Here is a 17190-nt window from a genome sequence, read left to right as displayed (position 1 = left end):
TGCAAGGAATCAGACAGTAGAGTGAAATATTTAATGTTGACTGAAAAGGAAAACCACCTACCTAGAATTCTATTTCCAGCAATATTACCATTGAAAAGGGAGCAAGGAATAATGGTTTTTTCACCCAAATAAAAGTCGAACAAAGTAACCTCCAGGAATCCTTCCTGGCAAGAAATGCTAGAGATGTTCTCCAGGCTGGAGGAAAATAATATAGGTCAGAAACTGGGATCTACCTAAGGAAAGAAAGCGAGTCGGTCAAGTAAAACAGAGGCAAAATACCATTTTTGTGTTTCTGGTTCTTTTGTCGCCAAAAAAGATCATTGGTTTCTAAAACACGATGGAAACAATGTATTGGGTGATTATAACATCTGGATAACTGACATGATGGACAGAAGTGTCCCAAGCAATGGGAGGGAGGAATTGGGAATATTCTGTTATAAGGTACCTACCGGCACTACACATGAAGCCACAGAGTGTGATTTGAAGGGGGACTTAGGTGAAAGCATACATTGTAAACTCTAGAGCAACTGCTAATAACAATTTAAAGAGCACTCTAAGCAATATGCTAAGAGATGGCATAATGGGAAACCAGATGAAAAGCACAGTTCAATCTAGCAAAAGAAGAAGGAGAAGGACGCAAAGAAACAAACAACAAATGCAGTGAATACAGAACAGTTGCAAATAGGGTTAGGTATTAATCCAGGCTCATCAATAATCCCTTAAAATGAGAATGGTCTCAGTACACTCATTAAGACAGTCAGAGTGGACAATAGGAAAACCCAACTATATGTTGTCTACGTGAACGTCCCACCCAACCTCAAGACTCACAGAGCTTAAAAGAAAAAGGATGGAGAATGGTTTTCCATGCTAACACTAATCCAAAGGAACATGAAATAGCTATCCTAATTTCTGACAAAGCAGGCTTCAAAACAAGGAAAATTGCCAGGGATAAAGAGAATTGCCTAACCACAAAGGGGTCAGTTCTCCAAGGGACATCATCCTAAATATGGGCGCTCCTCACAACACAGAGTCAAAGTTATGAGGCAAGACCCGATGGATGTTCAGAGGAAAATGCATAAATATGTGAGTGTAGTGGGAGATTTCAACAGCCCTCTGTCAGTAACTGGAAAATCAAGCAGGCAGACCATCAGAATAGATACTTATGGATAACCGGAACAGAATGGTCTGTGGACTCCATCTACTTGACTTTTATAGATTACTCCACCCAACAACAGTGCACAACCCATCTTGTCTCAAACTAACCGGGAGATTCCAAAAGACAGACCAGGTTTGGGCACAGAAAACACACCCTTACAAATATGAAGCGATAAGGGCCATACAAAGTGCATTCTCATTCCACCGTGGAATTCAGCTAGAAATCACTAGAAAAAGAGATTGATAATCCACATATGTTTGGAGATAAAACACTTGTGATCAACACATGGATGAAAGCAGAAGGCTCCACTGCAACTTTAAGAGATTTGGAATGAAATTAAAAGGAAAATAATACTCATCGATGTTTTGTGACATGGCCGTAGTATTGCTCAGAGGAAAATGAAAATTATAGCATAAATTCCTGTACTGGAAAAGAAGAAAGATCTAACTAAGATCACGAGCTTGAGATTGCACATTTGAAAAGTAGAAAAGAAGACCAGCTTAAGTCTGAAGTAAACAGAAGAAAATAAAGAATAAAAATTAGAGTGGAAGTCAATGAAATTGAAAGCGGGAAAACCATAATTAAAACAATGACACGTAAAATTGGTTCTTTGAGAAGATCAATGAAAGACATAAACCTCTTTATGGCTAAGAAATAAAGACCGAAGACACAACTCACCAATATCTGAACTGAAAGGATGGATACCATGCTGATCTCATGGGCACTCAAAGATAATAAAGGAATACCATTAACAACTCTATGCCCACAGATTTGATATCGCAGCCAAAGGGTCACAGTCCTTGAAAGATACTAAAAAAACTCACATGGAGAAACACATAACCTGAGTGGTTATATATTCATATCCCACCCCAGACTTTTACCTGGTGAATTCTATACGAACATTTCAGGAAGAAACCATATCAATCTGCCTCCATCTTTTCCAGAAAACAGAAGCAGACAGAATGCTTCCTAACTCATTCTTTGAAGTAAGCAACTCCCAATAGCAAGACAGACAAAGATAAAAAACCGGGAGACCATTATGACATAAATACAAACAAACATATAATAAACACGGAAGCACATATAGATGTTGCATGCAGAATTCCAAATACTGTAGGTATATACTCTGTCCTCATGGAAAGGATGCGTAACGTTCCACCGGCAAAGTGTGGTCTGTTTTTAGGGCTTCGTCCCCAAGAGTAAAGTGTGGAAAGGGGTAAAAAAGAGTAACTTGACATTGGAGAAACCTGACAAACACGACCTCAGCCAGGTGATCAAGGTCTGCTTCCACAGTCAAAAATTATGTTGGTATTAGGTACTCTTGATAGGACTCGATGAAAATGTCATTTTACCTCTGTGGCTTTTCTTCCATAACTCTCAAGACCAATCTACTCATGAGAAAACATCAGACGAGTCCCAACTGAAGGATATTCTACAAAATAGCTTACCTGTAACTCTCTTAACGGTCAAGGTCCTCGAAAACAAGAAAAGTCGACCACACTGTCACAGTCAAGAGAAGCCTAAAGTGACACGACCACTAAATGTGATATGGGAGGCCCGATGAGATCCCGGAACGGTAAAAGTACATCAGATGAAAACTAAGACAATCTGAATAAACTATGGACTTTAGCTTCTTCTGCCTCTCAGGCACCACCTTGGGTCTCAGGGGCACCAGATAAACCAGGCAGACAAAGTTAACACCACAAAGGCTTTGAAAGCTACATTTTCATAGGAACCAGAGCCTCAGAAAAAAAGGCCAGGATCTGCATGCTAAACCCAAAGAAGGTGGCTCCCTTCCAAAATGAAATCTTTAAATAGGCTGCACAGACTCCTAATATAATGGCCTATAGGACAGAAAATAACCCCTCGCAGCAAGAACCGGGAAAATCATAACGGGAATGAGAAGAGATAACCGAGTTACACCAACACAGAGATGAATCAGAGGTTGCAATTACCTGACAAACATTTTACAGCAACCATCATAAAAATGCTCCAATAAACAATTACAAATTCTCTTAAACCAGATGAAAAAATAGAAATATCAGAGATAAAGAGAGGTTATAGTTTTTTTTAAAAAAGGAAACTTTGGAACTGAAAAGAAAATAGAACAGCAACAGAAATTTTGAAACACTGCTGGATAGGCTAAATGGAAGAGTGGGGATCACAGAAGTCAGCATCACTGACTTGTGGACTGATCAACAGAATCCACCCAATCTGAGCAAGAGGGACATAATAGACTGGAAAAAAAAAAAAAAAAAAAAAGAAGAGCTCCATAGTCAGGGAATTTTAGGACAATAACAAAAGTTCCAAAATTCCACATTGTCAGAGTCCCAGAAAAAGAGTGGAACTCAAAAAGTATAATAAGAAATGATGGCTTAAAATGTTAACAGTTGTTGAATAACATAAACCTAGAGAGTCTAGGAAACGACTTAAGCACATATAGGACAAACCCAAATAAATCTATGCCAAGACACATCACAGTCAATCGTTATAACTCAAGACAAAAATATTAAACGCAGTGAGACCGAAAGGACACGTTGATTATGCGGGAACACCGCTTTTAGTGACAGTACGTTTCTCATTTGACTGATGAGGGCCATTAGGAGGAAGTGTCATGACTGTTTTTTTAAGTGTCCAAAAAAGTACCGTCAGCCATGGATTTTGTACGCAGCAATCCTTTGTTTTCATTTTTCTTTTAATTTTTATTGGGGAATATTGGGGAACAGTGTGTTTCTCCAGGGCCCATCAGCCTAAGATGTTGTCCTTTAATCTAGTTGTGGAGGGCCCAGCTCAGCTCCAAGTCCAGTCGCCATTTTAATCTTTAGTTGCAGGGGGCACAGCCCACCATCCCACGTGAGAATTGAACCGGCCATCTTGTTGTTGAGAGCTCGTGTTCTAACCAACTAAGCCATCCAGCAGCCCTCCAGCAATACTCTTGTCGACGAAAAACATCCAGCCTAGGAGAAAACTTGTCAGAGATTATTTATTTGAGCCAAACTGAACGACAATTGCCGGGAACCACAATCTCAATGGATTGAGAAAATGCTCCGCGAAATGGCAATTTGCAGCTTATTTTATACAGAGAATCAAAGGAGGAGGGGTACATGGAATCCACTGGTGATAGATTAAGGGTGTGGGAGAAAGCAAAGCGGGATGAGAGGGCATCTCTGGCATTGGATAAAAGTAAATTGGAGAGGCAGGTACTTCTTTTCACATAGGTGGGTACAGGATAACTAATAGTTCACATAGAGTAGTTATTCAAGGGACAAGAATAATAATGAGGGATTCTGTACTTTCCTGCTCTGGTCCGGAAAAAGAGATTACTGACATTCCAAGGCTATCATCTTACATAGGTGGAAAAAGACAATAGACAGGCCCACTTAAAGGCACTGATTAACTTTATGAAGGAAGCTTTGGTTAAAGATGTGACTTCCCGCCACGGCCCACTTACTCATGAATATATATATATATTTTATGCTCACGTCATCCTATGTGGTTATTTCCAGTCTCTTGACCTTCTCAGGTTTAATATGTGGCCCCTTTTCCGTCCAAATTCTTCCTAGTGAATGCAGGACAAATCAGGACATCTCAGCAAAGGAAACCGAAAAGAATTTGCCACTCGCACATCCATGCCGAAGGCATAGTTAAAGTAGGTGCTTGAAGCAGAAAGGAAACGATAAAGGGAGGATTCTGGGAACATCAGCAAGAAACAGTTAGTAGAAAGCACATATATGGGACATATTTTCTTCATGAGTTGGAGAAATCGTATCACGTGGTTAAAACAAAAATCACAAAACCATTTGATAATCTAGGCGATTTCATTTAAAAGTGGGAAAGCCAAAGGGACCTATTTGGGAGTGAGGTTTCCATACTTCAATCTAAGTGATGCAATTTGATATGGGTAGGCTGTGATAAGTCACACATGGATATCGTCAATCCCAGAGCAACCAAAGGGAAAATGTCCAAGCCAAGACACTCAAAAATACCATTAAAAATAAATCAGGATGGACTCCTATAGTGTTCAATGTAAGGCACAGAATGCAAACTGATTAAATGCATCAATGAAAAGGTAGACACTGGCAGTGTCAGTAAGACACATAATCTAACTACACAGTTTTTCTATGAAAGTCACTTCAGTTTCAAGGCTCTAGGTACATTAAATGTAAAAGGAACGGAACACACAACATCATGCAAACATTAATTAAATCGCAGAAGTAGCTATATTAATTACAAACGGTAGCCTTCATCACAAAGAACTTTAGTAGACACCAAAACAAAGCGCTGCATACTAATGAAAGAATGAATCCTTTAGGGAGTCTTTCCGGAACCTTCCTATGCACCCCTCCCATTGGCCTGAGGGTGTTCTCTCTGTGTGTTTCCAGAGTACTGTGTTTTGACCCCTAGTAACAGTGACCCCACGTCTTCTATTTTTGAAATTTAAACCACTGATGTAATTCTGTTTGACAGTGCTTTGGCTTGGGACTTTTTGAAAGTTTTTTTTTTCTTCTCCTTTCCTTTCTTGGCTTCTCTCTCCTCCCCCAAAACCTTGATGACTCTGTTTACTGTGCATTTACGAGTACTTTGCATACCAGTTCCAATGGTTTTGTTTACTTCAGACTAGTGTGCACACCTGGCCCATTTAACTTGGGAAGGTTTTTGGTTTTTTTTTTGCATCTGTATGGGGATCACTCTTGACCCTGGGGGCAGAATAGCCACCAGGAAGCGCCTTTTCTTGAAGTTGCCTAGCCAGCTTCTTCCTTTGTTCTGCCCTTCCTTGCAAGTCTATGAAACCTTTTATTAGGTTGATGCAAAAGTGTTTGCGTTTTTTGCAATTATTTTTAACCTTTTAAACCACAATTACTTTTGCACTAACCTGATAGTAATATTGGGAGAGCAAGGCAGTCTTCGTGAGCCGAAGTCCAATGTCTGCCCTTAATCCTGGCATTCTGGAATAAAATCTACTTTTCTCTCCACTAACCTTGCCTGTCGAGTTTTGGCTTTAGTGCAGCGAGCAGCTGGGCCTTTTTTACACGGTAATACCCTGTCGTGGCAAACAACACATTATTTTACTTACTTTGTTTTTGGACAGCTGACCCTCAGAGACTGAAAGTGTTTTGGGAAGCCTGAGTCTTGTCCACGTCCTCGGAGTCCAGCACGGGAGCTGGTGTCCAGCAGGTGCTCAGTAAAAACTGCCTTAGGACTGAAATTCAGGCCAGCAAAGGCTGTTTTGATAGGGTCAAGGGAAGGGTCTCTGTACATCACATTCAACAAGTGGCCGATGAGGCGGCTCAGTAACTCACTAGCCCATCAGGGGCGGTGGGCACAGGCCTGGAAGGCCGCAGGCGCCCTGGGCAGGGTGAGGCGCCAACGCTCGGCCCCGGGGGCGAAAGCGGCCCGGGGATCCTGCGGCCGCCTGGGCAGCCACCGCGGCCACCGGCGCTCGGCGCCCACCTGTGCAACTCCGGGCGGGGAGCCACGCGGCGGGAGGAGGCCGGCGTCGGCCAGGAGGGCACCGGCCAGGCTGTGGCGGCCGTCCCCGGGAGGCGGGCTCCACGGGGCCGCTGCCATCCCCGAGGCCGCCGGAGCCCGACGAGTCCCTCGACATGATGGGGCTGGGAGCGCAGCGGGAGACGGTCGGGAAGCGGCGGGGCCTCAGCTGCCAGTGCGCCGCCGCCGCCGCCGCCGCCTTGCCGCTGGACACCTTCGGGTACCCTGGCCTGGCGCTCTACACCAGGGGCCGCCACTGCGGCGCGGTTCAATTTCAGCCGGGCCCGCAAACCTGTGAGCTCTGGATCTGCGGCTGGGCGCTCGGCTCTGCTGCGGGGTGCCAAGGGCTTGGGCACGCGGCCACCCCACACGCACCCCGCGCTGCACAGCTTGCGCAGCAGCTGCGGCGCGCAGTTTCCACGCATCCGTCTCCGAGCGGCGTTTACAGCGTCGCCCGGCACTGCAAGGATGCGGGCACCGTGCGCGGTGCTGTCGTCAGAGGTCGACGGTGGCCACCAAGGAGCGCAAGCCCCTCCGGAACGTGTGCCGAAGAGGAGCAGGGGACTTGGGCCACAAGCGCCTGAAATGCGTCCGGGTGCCTTAGAGGGAGCCACCTCCGTGCTTGTAGAATTATTGCGTGAAAGAGGTCTGTTTCTGGACCGGTGAACCTGTCTCGTTGCCCCAAGCTGCTACCCATGCCCTTGCAGTGTTTTTCAACGGACTTGCTTCTAGTCAAGAAACTAAGCACACGTTTGTGTAGAGATCATCTTCCAATCCGATGAGCAAGTAGTGTCTCCACTTTCTCAAGTCTCCTTCTACCTCTCTTATATTGAGTACTCTTCGTACATTTCTGACAAGTCAGTCGCAGATTATTCATATGTATTGTCCGGCTAGGTGCTATCGTGAATAGGACTGTGTTTAACAGTTGCATCTGGTAGTATGTAGGACGCCTATGTCCAAAGAGTTTTGTCAACATTTATCAGGACGTTTTCTATTCATTCTCATCCTCTCTCTCTCTCTCTCTCTCTCTCTCTCTCTCTCTCTCTCTGTCTCTTTCTCTCTGTCTCTGTCTCTGTCTCTGTGTTAGGTAGGAATTCACATTTTTGCTCATTAGAGATAAGCATTGTTTTATCCAAGGTGTTCATTTAATGTGTTTTTTTAGAGCATGTTTAAGATTCATTCAAAAGTAATGTCATTTTCCTTGGTTTTGTGTTAGAAACTGTCTCTTTGTCTCTTTGGCGAGACTGAAGAATGAGAAAGGGGTCTGTACTGTGCACTGTACGCCCTGTTTGATGTTTTGAAATTCCTTTGTTGAACCCAGAGGGACAAGCCGTACTGGAGAAATCTTTAACTCTGTGTCCTGTGTTAGTCACTCATCACTGTAGAGGGGAAGCGTTCCTGGACTCCTGGGAAGCTAGTCTACCCTGGGACCATGGGTAAGGAAATGGGGAGAGGGGACAGGATTGGTGCCCTTTCCATCTTTTCTTCTATGTCTTCACATCTCCTGGACGGCCTTCTTTTACTTTTTAGGTGTTCTGTGCTCTGAGGACTTAAAATGATCGATTGACATTAACTAAACTTAGTCCTCACGGGGTCCTGCTATAGAAGGTGGTACCAGCAGTAGAATATCACCCTCCATCGCACATTGTGAAGTAATGTCACAGTGTTGGATGATTTTACCGTTAACACTTGAGATGGGTGATGCTTTCTTCCTCAGAGTGTCTGGGAAAGATCCCCAGAAGTTGGGGTGCTTTCCTGTACAGTATGTGTTCCCGGAATTATATACAACAGGAAAGAGCACTGTCAAGCAGAAAAAGAAGACCTGTCTCTGTTTGTGTGTCTCTGTTCATGAAAAAGGACATCTTTCCTAAAATCATGGCGCCCAGATTCTATTTCCAGTTTTCTTTTTCTGAGCTGAATAAGATCTGGCACTATTTAGTACTCGTATGCTAAGGAAAGAAGCTCTATCATTCAATTTCCAGTCTTTAGCTGTGCTGTGCATCCGGCTTTAACTGTGGCATATGAATAGGAAATTGATGTAGACGCATTACTTCTATCTGTCTCTTAGCCTCATCATGTGAACTGAGGCTTCCAGCTGTCATAGTGCCTTTCCTCATACTAGTATGCCAGGTCGTGAGGTAGGCTCTGCGATATATATACCTGCTCTCAGTCCTTGCGGAGCTCACAGCATGTTGGAGGAGGCAGACAACGAAGCAAGAAATTACCACAAGTTGTGGTAGGCACTCAGGGCGATGGGGGAATTCAAGATGTGCTGATTATACCTACCTGGATGGGGCAAGCTATCGTCTTTCAAAGCAAGAGACTTGCCATGTAAGACATAACAAAAACAACGACAACAAAAATAGGAGTTGGTCAGGTGGAATTTTCCTGTCTAGAATTTTCCAGAGAGGGGGGATAATATATACGAGGTTTTGAAGTTAGAGAGTGCGATTCACGTGAGGAACAGACTTGTATTCCGGCCTCAAAGTCACACCATAAGTTGTATTTGTTTGTTAATCTCTGTACGTATTTTGAAGGTAAGGACTGTAACCAATTCTTTCTAACCTCCGAGTCCTCAGTACAGCCTCTGACATATCAATGTTCAATATATGTCTATGTATGTATAGACTAAGAGCACCCACTATGTGCCAGGCCTTGAAGTAGAACTACTGTTGGCTTTTTATAAAATTCAGACTTATTCAAAACAAATAGAAATTAAAATATAGCTATTTCTTGGCAATGGTTAAGAAATCCAGAAAAATGTATTTGCCACTTGAGTACAAGGAGTAGGGAAACAGCTAACCAGTGTTCCTGAAAATTTTTGAACAGTCACTGTGCCTGTTGCTCTGTCTATGCGTTCATCTGTTTAAAAATGAATCAATAAAATTTAGCAAGTCCATCACTTTATCCGCTTGAATATCTATTTGTATGTGTACACGTATATCCTTGGATGTGCATAGAATATGCATTGAAATTTGCAAACAAATCCAAAGTAAACATCAGATATATCTTCTCACACCTGTACTCACAGAAATGGCCTGACCTCTGCCCCGTTTGCCACCTCCACCTCCTCCTCCATTTGTCCCCCACCTCCACTCTTGCTTGTAGGCCTTGTGGCCCACTTTCTCTAACCATCCCTTCAGATGTCACTTGCACTGCTCTGGAAACAGTAGTCAGTGCTGGGCGGCCAGGTTATTTGGTGTGTGTTTCTCGCCAATCTCAGCCTACTAATAACCAATGTTGTGGCTGGACTGGCGGCCATTGTGGTTTTTATTATGAGAGCAAGATGCCCTCAGCAAGAACCATCAGCAAACTTTGACAAGATACAGGTTTATTACAAGACCTGGAAATGGCTCAGCATGGCTCAGCGTACCTCAGGGCCACACAGTGACAGCAGAGATCGAGAGAACGAGAGCGAGAGAAAGAGAGTCAGATCCTGGGGTTCTGTGTTGATTGGGGTTGAGAGTGGGGCCTAGGTTTTGCCTGATGCACAATTTATTGGCGAATTTAAAACACAAGTGTTTGAACTGCAAGTTCAGGAAGAGAAAAAAAAAGTAGCCCAAATGATGAGTTATCGACATCAACGAAAATTTCGAAAACAACAGAGTCTCAGTGGGGTGAGCCACCTGGCCCTTTATCTAGACCTGTGGCTGGCCATGTGTTTATTGGAGACACTCATCTTTGAAATGGATGCCTCTCGGAGATGGACGCCTGGGGACATGCAAGCCTCAGTCAGGCACTTGCTTTACAACAAAGAAATAAATGCCAGGGCTTACATTACAGTGTGAGGGGGCGTTGGGAGGGGGTGAAGGCGGTGGGGGCGAGTTGAGGGTACTGACCCAATATATCCTACTACATACATACACGTCTCTCCACATGTAGTTCTGAAGTGAATTTTGGGTTTTAACTTGTTGTTAACAAGTAAGATGGAACTCGAACACAAGTGAAGACTTATATCAAAGTTCAGTAATCCATCAAAGACTCTGGCGGCTTCTTTGCTGAATTGGACAGTGGTTTTCAAATAGCCAAAGGCTAGTTCTGTAACCGGAGGCCAAAGGAGTCGGGGAGGCGTGCTGCCTGCGCCGCTCAGCCAATAGATCAACACAGGAGTTGGGTCATAGAATAAGCATTTATTATCAGAGCACCGGTGGTCTGAGAAGACACCTCCAAAAACTGCCTTACATTCTCAGACAGCCTGGGGGTATTTAACGGAAAATCGGGGCATTCTCCCAGAGGTTGCATGATGTCCTGGAGGTCTGTTCTCCTTTCATGATGCCCCCTCTGTCATCAAATCTCTTGTGGCGCGCCAGTGGTCCTAGAATGGTGGTGGAGTAACCTGGGAAAACACTAAGCGAGAGAGTTTGTAATTAGCAAGCATCCACAAGTTGATCTTCTAAGATAAGGAGCTGGAACCAGGACAGGGCATCCCTGAGGCATTCTGAGTTCAGCTACAGGGGTGTAAAGGCCACCTGGACGGGGGCAGGGCATCCAGGAGTCATTCTGGGTACAGAGGCCCCAGCTGGGCCCTCCTTCAATTCCCCCCAGTCTTTTATTCATTTGATTCCTATAAAATTAGTATGGTTGCAAGGGTAGGGGACGATGACCGTTCTTGGCTGCTTCTTGCTGAGCGTGGGCATCGTCCCTGCCTATGAGCACTAGAGTTTCTTGCTAATCTATCAGCGGGGAGAGGGGCTGTTTATGGCATATCCAGCAGTCAGAGAAGCTATTATACCTAGCTTTATATCAGAAAAATTTTACACAGATGTTAGTTTTCATATTCTCCCTAGAGAAGCCTGGGGAAAAGGAGAGCCAAAAGGCGTTCAATGGGCTTCCCAGACGGGGCACAAGTAGAGAGACAATAATGAGCAGCCCCAACAGTTCTGTATGAGGAGGAGCTGCGGGTCTTCAGTTGGCTCACAGGAATAGGCGTGGCAGTCTTCCTGTTTCGGGGAGTCCTGTGGAGACTTAAATGAAATAAGTTTGATTGGAGGAAAGTGGACCCAGCCTCTGACTCTCTGAAGCCCGACAACTGCTGGGGTGCTCGGGAAAACTGCAAAGGGTCCCTTCCGTTTAGGAGCTAACTGGTCTGTTAGAGAACCCTTCCCCTCTGGCTTCCAATAGTACTTGGTCCCCTGGCTTTCCAGGGCTACAATGCCTAGAGCCTGGGGGAGGTGTCAGTCCCCTGTATGTTTTTCAGTGCCTGCTGGAACTCTCTCAAGTTAATAACATAGGAAATAATAGAATTGAGGTCAGAATCTAAAGTAATGAGCAGCAGTGACAGCCAGGGCTTGGAGGTCTCCTGACAAAACTTTTCCAGAGTGCTTCTTAAGTCTGATTTGCCCGTTTTACGTTTCCTCTAAGATATAGGCCAACGGTCAGGAACCCGCTGAGTAAACTGAGCCCAAATCTAGGGGCTTTTTATCTATCTTTACAATGAGTAGGTTTTAGAGGAAACAAAGAGGTTCAGAGTGAGCGGTCAAGAAAGAATACATGGCTTCCATATTAATCAGGAAATCAACAGGCTTACCTGTCACGTCAAGGGTCACCCGCAGTTCCTCCCCTGTGATGACAACAGCGTGGGAGCCACTGGGAACTTCAGGCCCAACAGTGATGAGGGCCATTTTGGGGGAGGGAGTTGGTCCCTGCTCCCTTCAGAACAGCGGGCACTCCCTCCTCTAGTGCCCTTCTAGTTTTCATAGTGGGCACAACTACTTTGGAGGATCAGGACACTCCTTACTCCAGTGGTCTGGGCTTCCATATCCAGAGCAGACTCCTTTATCTGGAGTTTCCTCTTCTGGGGTTGGTGGGGTGACCCTGAGGGGGCCCTGGACCTTGCCTGTCAGGGAACTGCAGCCAAAAATCTGGCCTGTCTCTGGCCTCGTCTCCAGTCTTACTCTTCCTTTCTTTCCTCATTTTCCTTGTCTTCGTTGTTAAAGACATTTTAGCAAATTTCCTGGCCTACACTCTGACGCAGAGGAGGGCACATGAACTCCAGCAGTCGTAAAATACAGAAGTTTACATAACTATTAGCAGAACTTAGTTCTTAGATTCAGTTCTCTTGAGTAACTAAAGACCTAAGTAAGACAATAGAAAACATAGAAAAATATTTTGATGACACATAATCTTTGCTTTTCAGGCAGAAAACTTTTTCATAATATCAGTAGCAGACCAATAGTCCTGTAATAGACTTTGTCTCACTTAGCAGAGAGAGAAAACCACTACCACTACTTTTGCACCAGCTTACTTTTGATATTTAAATTTACTTAATTAATCGCATTTAGCTTAACCATACATAAATTTTTTTAAAGATTTTCCTTTATAAACCTTCTATAACTTTCCCAGTTCCTCTTAGTTTGTCTCTTTTCACTCATTCAGAAATTACCATCCTTAGGACAAATTACTTTCTTTCAATCTCTTCAAATATGTATTTCCAAACCGTATACCTGCCTTGAAAACACATCATTATTTCCTTCATATTAACTAGAATCCATAACCTTCACAAGCTTAATTTTGCTGACAACTAAAAGCAGCAGGTAGTATTTCCACTGGCAAATCCAGGGACATATTTTGCAAACCTCAAAAGCATAGGCTTTTGTAATAAAATATAAGGTATATTTATTAACAGATCTTTACCTTTTAACATTCTTGTTGATACAGGAGAGTTAGCATGTCCCTAGGTAGACAGGGAGGTCCCTGGTGGAATAAACAAAGACAGTCATATCTTAAAACTTCAGGTTTTGAAATCACTCCTTCGCTCCAAGACATAATGTACCAACGCCCTAAGATTAATCATAAAATTCCTTTTGGCCTGACAAACGGAGCAGATCTGATAGATAAGAGTAAGTTACTTTGCTAATTCCTTTAGGATGGACAAGCAGAACAAACCTGGTAGACGAATTTCATTAGAAGGCGCCAGTTCCCTTCTTCAGACTAGTTCCCTTCTTTAAACAGCTCCCCTTCCCCAAGCAGGCAAGGGAAGGTATGAAAGTCAGAGCTTTTGCCTCAGTCACGGGGCACCCCCATTCGGGACCCCCCTCCTGCTAGGGAGCTGCAACCTCTTCTCCTGCCTCTAATAATCTATCCTCTTTTTAAAACTCTTTGTCTCTCCCTGGTCCGTGTTTCCATTCTTCGGCTTCATGAGACACGATCCCGGCTCACACTCAGAAACTGCTAGCAGATCCAACATCACCTATATCATTGTGACAAGGAGACAGAAATAGATGAACTCGGACTCATCCAAAAATTAATATTTCAGCAGTTTGTTATTTTGAAGTACCTAGATATTTAATAATTTTTATCATTTAATACAACTTAGTAAACCTGAAATCTTAAGTTACCAACAGATGCTGAGAAACCATGTCCAGACATCCACTCTATATAATTATTAATAAAAAATTTCATCTAAAATCTTATTTCAGTTAACATTTTATTAGTTCTTAACTCTATGAGATTTCAAAGGTAATTATTACCCAAGCTATTTTCTTGACAAATTTTGTAAGACACAACATCAATTTATTTTTGTAAACCCAGGTAAAAAGATACCATATTTAATATTAATAACCTTCAAAGTCATTTCTAATTCAGCCAAGAGTTAAACCAGCCTTAGTGTCAAATATTTTCTTAGATCACATGAACCTGAAAAGTACTTGGGTTAGTTTTTTGCTATTTATTTCTAATTTATGTAAGCGCGTAACCTTTTTCTTTAAGCCAATCAAATATCATAAACTGGTAATACCATCCAGAGGCAAAAACACTACATTATACATGTAAAACACAGACAAGCACAGATATCAGAGATCATACACATATAAACCGAACTAGTAACAATTGCAGAGAGGACCTAAGGTCTTACAATTGTCCTGCACAGTTTCAAAGAGGCTGGAACAAAAGGGTGGAGGTCCGGATTGAGAGACTGACTAGCGGCTCGTTTTTAAAAATGCCACCTTTTTTCTTTCAGTTACGTCAGCTTCAGACAGTAGTAGTTAGCTGTGGTTTAACCTTCGGGTTATTTCCTAGATCTTGAAAGTCACTGAGAGAGAAAAAAAACACAAAACAACAACTTGTTAAGACCTCCACTTTTGCCAAGTTTCTGAATATAGAGTTGGTGTCTAATCCATACCAATTCCAAACTTTCTTGGCGTTTTGCAGCCATCATGCTGCTGCTAAACCTAGACAGGTTCACCAGCGGTTATGCTTTCTTTTTCGTGGTGGAAGGTGCAATCATTTCTCTTTTACTTTACATGGACTATCCCAACACTCCCTTGACCATTGGGCTTGTACATAAGAAATTTCATCCTATTTCCCAGACCTGTAACAGAACAATTCCAGTTACAAAACAGTATACAAGTAATGATTCAATGAACTATTGAGCGACCAGCGCTCCCCAGAATCTAATATATACATTGGCCAAGCAGTATTACAATAGAATACTAATTTCTTTTTGGTCAACGGCTTATGGCCGTAATCTTGCCAATAGCCTGATATTTTGCCCAGTGGGCTCCTGGCCGGGATTGAAACTTTAGATTCCATTATTGAGTTGGAACAAAGGCAGTCACACTTGACACGCAGACCTAAATATTCCCTGGATCAGACAGACAAAACCCAGACAAATACCAGGAAAAAAACAAAATCAGATTTGGATCCGAACACCAGTTACAGAAAACAGACCTAGCAAGGTGACAGTTTAGGACGCGACATCATCTTATTCCATATACATATGGCCCGTCGACCATCAGACAGTCGGCCAGTGGGCTAAACCAGAAACAGATGTGGCCTTAAGACCACCAGATTCCCAAAGACCGAACCCAGACGTGGTGGCTTTTACAGTGCAGCAGATGGGCCCGCTTCCAGGGAAACAAAGTTACCAACCACAGGTGCGTTTCCACATCCAGAGTAAGCTTGCAAACAGAACCTCTCACTGGTGGGGGCATTATGTCCTGTTGGATATTGCAGTGTCACCTATTTGGCTCCAGTGAGCCAGTACGACCTCCAGATGGCCCTCAGAGAGGAGCCCAGATGGTGAGTGCAAAATCCTTCAGCGGCGCATGCCTGGGCCACCCCACTTTCGGAACCAGTAACTAGAGGCAGGAAAACAGAGCAAACGCTTATTCTATACCAACTTAACAGAAAGGCGACCCTGACAGGCGGGCCCTGGTGCAAGCCCCCTCTGGCGAGCAAAATCAACCAGCAGCTGCTTCCAGAGCTTGGGTCCTGCACCAAGGAATCCGCCCAGCCCAGGCAGGCCCCGAGACGCTCCGCAAGCCAAAAGGCTTACCGGAGAAACCTCGAGGTGGTCCCATCGGGGTCACCAGAAACTGTAACCACAGGCCAAAGGACTCTGGAGCTCGTGCCGCCTGCGCCGTTCAGCCAATAGAACAAGCGTTTATTATCAGAGCACCAGTGGTCAGAGAAGGCAGCAGGTTAATACCTCCAAAACCTGCCTTACATTCTCAGACCGGCTGGGGGTATTTAACGGAAAATCAGGGCACTCTCCCAGAGGTTGCATGACATCCTGGAGGTCTGTTCTCCTTTCATGATGCCCCCCTCTGTCATAGTATCTCTTGTGTCAGCCAGTGGTCCCGGAACGGTGGTGGAGTAATCTGGGAAAACTCTAAGCCATAGAGTTTGTAATTAGCAAGCATCTACAAGGTGATCTAAGATAAGGAGCCGGAACTGGGACAGGGCATCCCGGGGGCATTCTGAGCTCAGCCACAGGGGTGTGAAGCCCACCTGGATGGAGGCAGGGCATCTCTGAGGCGTTCTGAGCTCAAGCTGCAGAGTGAAGCCAGACAGAATGGGGGTAGGGCATCCCGGAGGCATGCTGAGTACACGGGGCCCAGCTGGGTCCGGCTTTAGTTCCTCAGTTTTGTGGGCTATTCTATTCACAGTGCAATGGTACAGATGCAAAATACATTTTAGTTTAATCTATATTATTGACATTTTTGCATCACTTCTTAATTTAGAGAGTAAATCAAACCCTGACTTCCTGATCTCCGTGTGTACTGGAAATGTCCCCACCACGGCCTGTGGCCTGTTTCAAGCTACCAATGTGTAGTCACAGAATACATACCTAAGAAAAGATGTGCATTTGCATAGCATTACATAACATTTCCATACTACAGTACAAGAACCTAGACAACAGCAAAAAGTAATAAATAGGAAGCAATGAGTTTGGAGAATTTTACGTTTATTTTTAATGTAAGTCATTTTTTTGGTAAGTTAATACAATGTAATTTTAATCATCAGCTCTAGCGAGTCAGCAAGCCACTGGACTTGACCCGGTTCTCTCCACAGAGTCAAGTAACCCTGAGACAGAACCTAACCAGTCCATCATAAAGAGAACTCTACCTTCTGTACGCCTCTTCCGGCTGACCCGCAGGAGTAAAATTAGGACTCAGATTCCCTGAAGTTACCTTCCTTTTAAACCTCAAGTCCCCTACTGTAAACTTAAAGTACTTCGTCTCTAGAAATCCATGGCTGCAGGCAGTCACCGCCATCTGTGTGTGTTGGATCAACGCAGAAACTCTACTATGCTTGGTGCTCTGTTC

This window comes from Rhinolophus ferrumequinum, chromosome X (assembly GCF_004115265.2).
Source record: "Rhinolophus ferrumequinum isolate MPI-CBG mRhiFer1 chromosome X, mRhiFer1_v1.p, whole genome shotgun sequence".
Taxonomy (NCBI): Eukaryota; Metazoa; Chordata; class Mammalia; order Chiroptera; family Rhinolophidae; genus Rhinolophus; species Rhinolophus ferrumequinum.
The sequence above is the reverse complement of the archived record's forward strand: the minus strand, read 5'-3'. Positions refer to the sequence as shown.